Source organism: Odontesthes bonariensis, chromosome 15 (genome assembly GCF_027942865.1).
Source record: "Odontesthes bonariensis isolate fOdoBon6 chromosome 15, fOdoBon6.hap1, whole genome shotgun sequence".
In the NCBI taxonomy this organism is placed as follows: domain Eukaryota; kingdom Metazoa; phylum Chordata; class Actinopteri; order Atheriniformes; family Atherinopsidae; genus Odontesthes; species Odontesthes bonariensis.
This window is the reverse complement of record NC_134520.1, coordinates 19,158,565-19,166,266: the sequence shown is the minus strand read 5'-3', so window position 1 is coordinate 19,166,266 and position 7,702 is coordinate 19,158,565.

The following is a 7,702-nucleotide window of genomic DNA, read 5'->3' as shown; positions in this document are numbered from 1 at the left end:
GTAAAAGTTTGAAAAATTTGCTTATCTTTGTGTGTATGTCTCCTTCAGAGCACTTTGAAAATTTTAATTTCTGGGCAGTCACGACTTGATTATCAGTGGATGTGAATGAGGGCACTAATACATTTTTGGTGAAGCTAGCTTCCACCGGGGCATAATTATCATTTCTACATAATGAAGTGACTGCAAGGAGCTGGTCTGCATCCTAAAAAAGAGAACTGGATAGATGAAGCATGCAGAGGACCTTCTACTTTTTCTACGAGCGTTTGAGCACCGATTATCAAGGTAGGATCAGTGGGGTTGACTCCTAAGCTCAACTAAACGTCGTTGAGCTGGACGGCTATCGGATCATACTTATCTCTAGGATAGAAAATGACAAAAGGATGGTTCCCTTGCTCTGCTGCATGCATGTACAACTATGCAAGGAAGGGCAAACTGAGCAGGACTTTCACGGCCTATCCCTGCAAGGATACAGGCAGTTAGTTTTGGCATAGCACTACAAAGCCTGGCTGCATGTCAATGAGGGCACAGATACCCTAATGTTTGAGTTCTGGGTGGTGTGCAACAAAACAAACCACAGGACATTGTGTTCAAACAACACACGGCGGTCTGTGCTCGCACAACAATGCACAGCCGTGCTTAGATTTTCCTTCAGTATCAAAGCCTGAGAGAAAGGCTTTTTGGTTTAATGAGTGCGGAAAAGGGGCTGGGACAGCAGGCAAAAGATGAGTGGCACTAAAGAAGAACTAGCAAAATGATTCAACTGCCTATTTCTGTCACGTTTGCTTCATTGGGTTTTTCAAAGAATACTAGCAGAGACATATTTGCTTTTTTATGCCGCAGCTTGGTGTAGAAGCAGGTTTATTTTCACACTGTCTGTTTTTTTTGCCTCGTTTCTGTGGAAATCAATGTGTCAGGGCCGGCATCCCAAACTAACAACTGCATCCACACTTATTACAGAATGTGTGCTGCTGTAAAGGAGATGCCCCTTTTACAAAAGACCTTTGCTGTCATTTTGAGCACCTCCCAAGTTTTTTTTTCTCAAGACGAATCTCATGTAGGTTAGCTGGCAGAGCACAGCTGAGCTGGTGCTGCTTATTATGTATTACTTTGCTTTTGTAGTCCCTCCACATAGGCACTCATCGACTATGCTTAAAGGTGCTCTCCCCTCTGGTAAGCACAGCTATGACAGTCAGCTTGGAAGATAGAAGTCTTTAAAAACTCGATGTCGTCCTGCCTTTATTCTGCCTCACTTCTACTCTGTCTCAATGTCCCGACGTCTGTCTCTTCTTTTCTCGCTCTGTAGTCCTCAGAGAGCACCTGACTGACGTGTTGTTCAAGGATGAAAAGCACAGCGGAGGGGAATCCAAAAGCAAACAACAGAAAAATGTACACTTCTGGGCACACACACATGCACAGAAGTCTGCGCCTGAGCCCCTCAGGATTGTCACCAGCACAACAGTGGACACTTCAGGGAAGACAGCATCTGCTCACTTCCACTTTTAATACTGCATAACAGAACAATATGCTCTCAAGTAACTTCTCATTTCCACTTTGAAAATGCAGAGCTAAATACAGAGATATGAACTCTTTTAATCCTCCTCTTCTGCTGTCCAGGCCACTGTAGAAAGTTCCCAAGTGCCCTGAGGCATTCTCACTGTGACTAAAAGCCAACTTTCACAGGAAATTTTGACAGACATGGAGCCTTTGGTTTCAAAGCACTCCTTTTAAATCTATCTTCCACACTTATACAAGACTTTCACCGGTGTGCTCTCGGTCCGCGTGGAAGACATTCAACCTAGAAACTGTCCCTGTGGTGACAGTAAAGTTCAGCAAACACAAGCCCCAACACACACATTTCTTCTTGAGGGGCAGTCAGCGTGTTGCTACAAGAGGCGGTGGACAAGGTTACGAGGAGGCCATATGCTGTCTGTTTTCCCTCTGCTCCTAACCGGTACATGATTGTGTCAAGAAGGCCTCGAGCAGAGTCTGGAGAACAGCAAGGCATGTAGGAAACTTGAAAGGGAGAATGTTTTTTGTGTGTCTTCCCGTCTGCTTTTGTCCCTCAATCATTCACACACATATTCAGGATATTGATATAATGGTTGGAGAGGCTGCCTTGGTAGAACCAAATGGAGAGCAGCTTTGACAGCTCCCTTTTCCCCCTGCATTGACTTTAAAATGAGCAACAGTTGTGGGTTTCACTGCCATTTTAATTTGTGGGTCTTGCACTTAGTGGGTGGCTGATTGGTGCCAAACTGAGGCTTTTAATGAATTCAAGGCTTTTTTTTACACATACACAAAACACACATACATATACATATTCACTCACCAACACTGATGAAAGTGTATTTTCTTTCATTGTAATCGGCCTCATTTGCTTTCAATATAAAGAACATTTCAAACTTCCAGAAAAATTGGGAAGTTTTCTAAAAATCTAACAAAAACTGACATTTGTAAGTAGTTTATTTGTTGAAAACTTTATTTAATAAAATATAATGGGAATGATATTTCATGTTTTCACTAACCAACTTATTTGTGACAGGTGAGGGTGTCAGGATTGGGAATAAAAGGAGCAACCACCAAAAGCTGAACCTTTCCAAGCAGGGATGGGTCGTGGCTCACCACTTAGTGCCAAACTCGGGCAGTTCAGATGAAAATTTCCTGATTAAAAATTAAAAAGAACAAAAGGGTCTTTCAACAGAGCATAACATTGTGAAAATAATTCTGAAATTTTGTGTAATTCTTTGTGCCTAAAAGTCAAGGCCAAAAACCCTGTTCAGCAAATGTGACCTTCTCTGGATCACAACCTGTCGCATGACTGATCAACATAGCCACACGGGACCAGGAGTACCTTGTAAAGCCATTTTTGCTCAACACAGTGTGTTGCTGCATCCAGAAATGTAACAGGAAACCAAGGCTGGACTGACAGTCGGGCATACCGGGCATTTTCCCGGTGGGCCGACGCCCCTCGAGGGCCGGTGATGTCGTTTTTTTTTTTTTTTTTTTTTTTTTATTAATGTAAAAAAAAAAGAAAAAAAAGTGACAGCCCACGATTTCATGTTGACGGGGCTAGTCCAATGAAATCTCTCAGGACCTCTCTTGCCCGCCCCTCCCCTCACCGTTTACCCAGGTCATCAATCCTACCATTTGAGCTGAACGGACCAGGAGAGAACAGTCAAAAACCGAAATAGATAAACAACAGAAACGAAAGGGTGGTCCACAGAAGCTGCGAGATAAAAGGCTAAAAAGCCTACAAGTAGCAAAATGTGCGAAGCTTACTGACATGTTTGCAAGTGCTTCCACCACGACCACAGCACCGGGTGCAGGCCGTCAAGAGCAGGGCCAGGGCCGTCAACATCATCAGCAGCCCCCAGTGCACGAGTGTAGGACAGTGTAGGCCAAACAAAGAGGAAGAAGCTATCGAGGTGGATTCAGAGGTGGAGGAGGAGGAGACAGACGTGATTCAGGGACAGATTGAGGAGGTCAGAATAGCCAGCCCGGTAAGAAGTAGGCTAATGTTAGGCGAACTGTTAGCAGAATGACGACATGTTTTTTTAATGGGAGGACTGAGGGTTCTCCGTGTGCGTGGAGACTTAAATTAGCTATTTATAGATAAACGACTGGTAGGCTACATCTTCACTACATCAGTATGGGGGGAATTGATCATGCTGAAATTATTACTTATTTTATCCAGTCAGGCTGCAACACGAATAAAAAGCCTAGCCTGTTTTTTTGCACAACCTTGTTGGTTAGGAGGTGGTCACCGACTGTGGTGTGTTTGTGTGTGTGTGTGTGTGTGTGTGTCTGCGCGTGCGCGTTTCTGTCACAGAGATCATTCAGAGTCTTTATTTTCAACTAATGCTGAGTAGATTTACTTTATTTGAAGGTGTAAAAGTGACATGCGCCTGTCATTAGCATTACAGTACTTAAACCATCATTAATGTAGGCAAGGCTATAACGTATCTTGTGCCATTCCATTTTGTAGGCTTATGTAAAGTTGACTGGTGTGCAGATATTGCAAATACCCAATGACATCAGTCAAAGATATCAAGTGTGTCATTAATGTTTATGACACTCATGTAGACACCAAAGTGTTCAGTGTTATTTTAGCTTGTGATAACTATATTGTTTGCAGGTGTTACAGGTTACAGTTGCCCATGTAATATTAGTGAAACATTGCTTTGTTGAAATCGATTGGTAGGTAACCGGAGAAATACGAAATTAATATTCCTGCCTCGGTCATTTTCGGTCATTTTCAACCCTCCGCTACATCAAACACAGACTGAGGAGTTGCCTTTCTGCCAGCAAACTGGAAGTCTTTATGTTGATGGCCACTGAGAAAGATGTTCTTGTGTCCCTTGATACTGACACAGTGATTGGCAGAGTGGCAGAGAAGAGCGATTTAATGAAAAAACTGCTTTTGTAAGGTGAGGAGATTTATTTAAAAGAATACATTTGTGTTAGGATTTAATTACATTTTTCACAGAAAGTGATGAGATTACTTGTGTGATCGTAAAAACATTCATGGTGGGCCGCCATGGCCAAAAAATGCCCGGGCCATTTTTTGGTCCCAGTCCAGCCCTGCAGGAAACTGTGTCACGCAAGGAGGAATCCCAAAATCTACTTTTTGCAGAAACAACGTTGAGTTTTGTGGGGACAAGCTCACCTCAGATTGTATTTCCTTTATACTTCTAAAGTTTGAAACAAAAAATCAAATTGCAGATTTAAAGTCTTCCTCTGCTAAATCCACTTTGTCATCTTTGTTCACGTTGACAAGACCAGACAGTCCAACTGTTCATTTCTGCGTCCAATTTAAAATACCTCAGAGGATAGAAGTCAGTTTCTTTCATGTGTTTTCTCCAAAAAGTCAAGAGCAGATAGCCCTCTGCTGGCTGAAGTTCCCTGCTGAAGCCCTGACTCTGGGAGACCGGGGAGAAGCGAGGCATAGCAGTGTCTTCCCCTGGGAGACAGAGCTCTTGCGTGGGCAGTGACTCCTCTCTCCTCTGCTCTTGCTTTTGACCAGAAAAACATTTGGGCTTGCCACTGAACTTCTGTAGAAGACCGATACTATTCCACCCATTTATCTGGGAGAAGCCAGAGCATAAGAGGGCATGTCAGTATGCTCATTTTTTTTCGTTCACAGTTCGTGCTGCCAGGGAAAAACCACAAGCAAGCCCAGCGGCCGAGCCACAAACCAACAGCATTTCCCGGCTGTGTGCTGTTTTCCTGTGAAAACCAAAAAGGCCTGTGAGCTGCACACCGTGTCAGGCTTCTATCACAGCTGCCTCTCAAGCAATGAGTCAGACAGACAGACCTGCACAATAGTACCAATGTGTTGCTAACTGAAAGCTGCTGCAGGATCTTGGGGGTCAGTGGATAACAGTTAGCAGCGCTGATCACTATCTTATTGCTGCCTTTATCTTTACAATATAAGAATAGTAGAGTGAGCAACGCAGAGTTAGGAGGAGACTTTGAGAAAGTGCTGATTGGCGGAAATGTGGGTGGAGCTCATTAGCATATTCATACATTTTAATCTTAAGCAATATTAAAATGATACAGTTTTTCAGGAAAACAGGTGAGTTGTGAGGAGATCAGGGACTTTCCCAACTATTTCCCGACTATTGTAAATCGGGTTTGTACTTCAACTCTATTTTCTTTACCTTTGTGACATTTGTGACCTTATATCTAGGTCCAAGCTCTGAAGCCACAGTAACCCCTACTGCTCTTGTTGCAAGTCTTTCTATATCATTTATTTTTCCCCTTAAAAAAGTTTGTGGAACAAATACCGTAAGATTGTGGGGGAAATTCACGATGTCCCGAATATCTGCCGCTAGTTCAACACCAAAACTTAAGCTACTGCACCCACAGATGGTGCTGTAATAATCAAGTTTCTGTTTTCAATTATATCAGAAGCAGTATGGCCTTATGACGTGGGCTTATTCTTTATTTTCTTAACCAATTGGTCCTGAGATGTGAATTGTCAAATCAATCAGAGAGAACGTTTTGATATGCCATATCATTCAGATTTTATGAGCCCTTCATTTTATAATAAAAAAAAATTTACATTTCTAAAATTACAACTGACAAGTTACTGACATGCAATTAGGTTTTTAGCTGGTATAAAAGCCAAAGTGTATTGCACTAGGGGGCATCACAAATGCAAAAAGTCAACATTTTCTTACAAAAATCTAATATAATGACTCACATCTAACATTTGGTGATGATTGATTAAAGTATCTTATAACAGCATGCCAAAATTTCAAGACCTTCCAGCTGGCAAACTTCAGTGAATAAATGAATACACAGCAGAATAATGCTGTATTCTTTCTGGATTGATGTAAACCATTTTAAGTTTGTATGTGTGACTCATTCATCGTCTAAGCTTTGTGATGCAGTCAGTACATTATCTTCTCTCGAGATTCAAAGGTGCAGGGTTTGAATCTCTTCAGGGATGCATTCTGCTATAGCTCAGCACGAAGAGCGCTCGTGTACCAATCGAAGGGTTGATGGCTCGATTCACTATCCCAGATCACCTATTTAAGCGTCCTTGACCGTGAGACACTGAACCCCTCTCAGCCTCCGATACATCCATCAGTGTGTGATAGAGATAAAGTACTGTGCAGCCTGTAATTACTGTAAAGGCTAAGACACATCTGAATGGGTGAATATGGCTTGTACTGTGAAAGCACTTTTAGTGGCCAATATGAACACATGAATGAATTTCAATTTTCAAATGCTTGATGACTCCAAAGAATGGTTATAGCTCAAATGAATGCAATCTTTTTGGAACTTGATCAATACTGTTTTAGCTGCCTGCTGTTATGTTTTGGCTTCTAATTTAGTTTGAAAAACAGGACCTTCTCAAAATGAATTCCCTATTTTTTGTTATTGGAAAAACTTTTAAGATTTGGAGACATCAGGGGGCGCCTTTTTTATTATAAAACTTGCAACAAGGGGGTTGTCTTCACTCATATTAATTTGACTGTATCAAGTCATCAAAAGAAAAAAGCAGAGGCGGCCAGAGGGGAGGCCGGATAAACTGAAAGACATTTTGAGATTCATTAAATAAGATGCTGTTATCATTTGCAGTCCTTGTGCACTGTAAGTAGTGCTTGTATGGAAGAGTGTTCACCAGCAACGAACATGAGTGCATCACTTTTAATATCCTTTGCACAACTGTGTGCTTCAAGTAAACTTGAACTTGATTCATGAATGATTAACCATCACTTCAAAGTACAGTTCAGTTTGGAATGGTTATTACACATGCACTCACATAGATACACAATACTTTCAGAGCTAAATTTTTAGATGCAAACGCAGCCTCCCACTGTTACATAGAAACAGACTTGGTTGTGTGTGACGTAACATGTTGTGTGCAACAAGAGGCTCTAAGGATTAAGAGTAGCTGCTCTATTACTTCCACTTTATACTGCCTTTTTCTTTTAATCCAGCCTAATGGTCACAACAGGCTGACGGCAGTCTGTCGACATGCAGGCAGGAATCTTCTTATCCTTCAGATTACATCAAGCCTGTGTCTATATTTCCTCTCCTCCCATGTATAATATGTCAGCAAATGAAGTCATGTTTTAGCAGTGCACTACCTCAGGAGCAGTTTGCTGGGCTCACTAACAGCATGACAGATGCTTTGAGTGTCTTACTGCTGAGTGACGGGAGACTGTCAGGGCTTTTGTGTGGCTCTGTT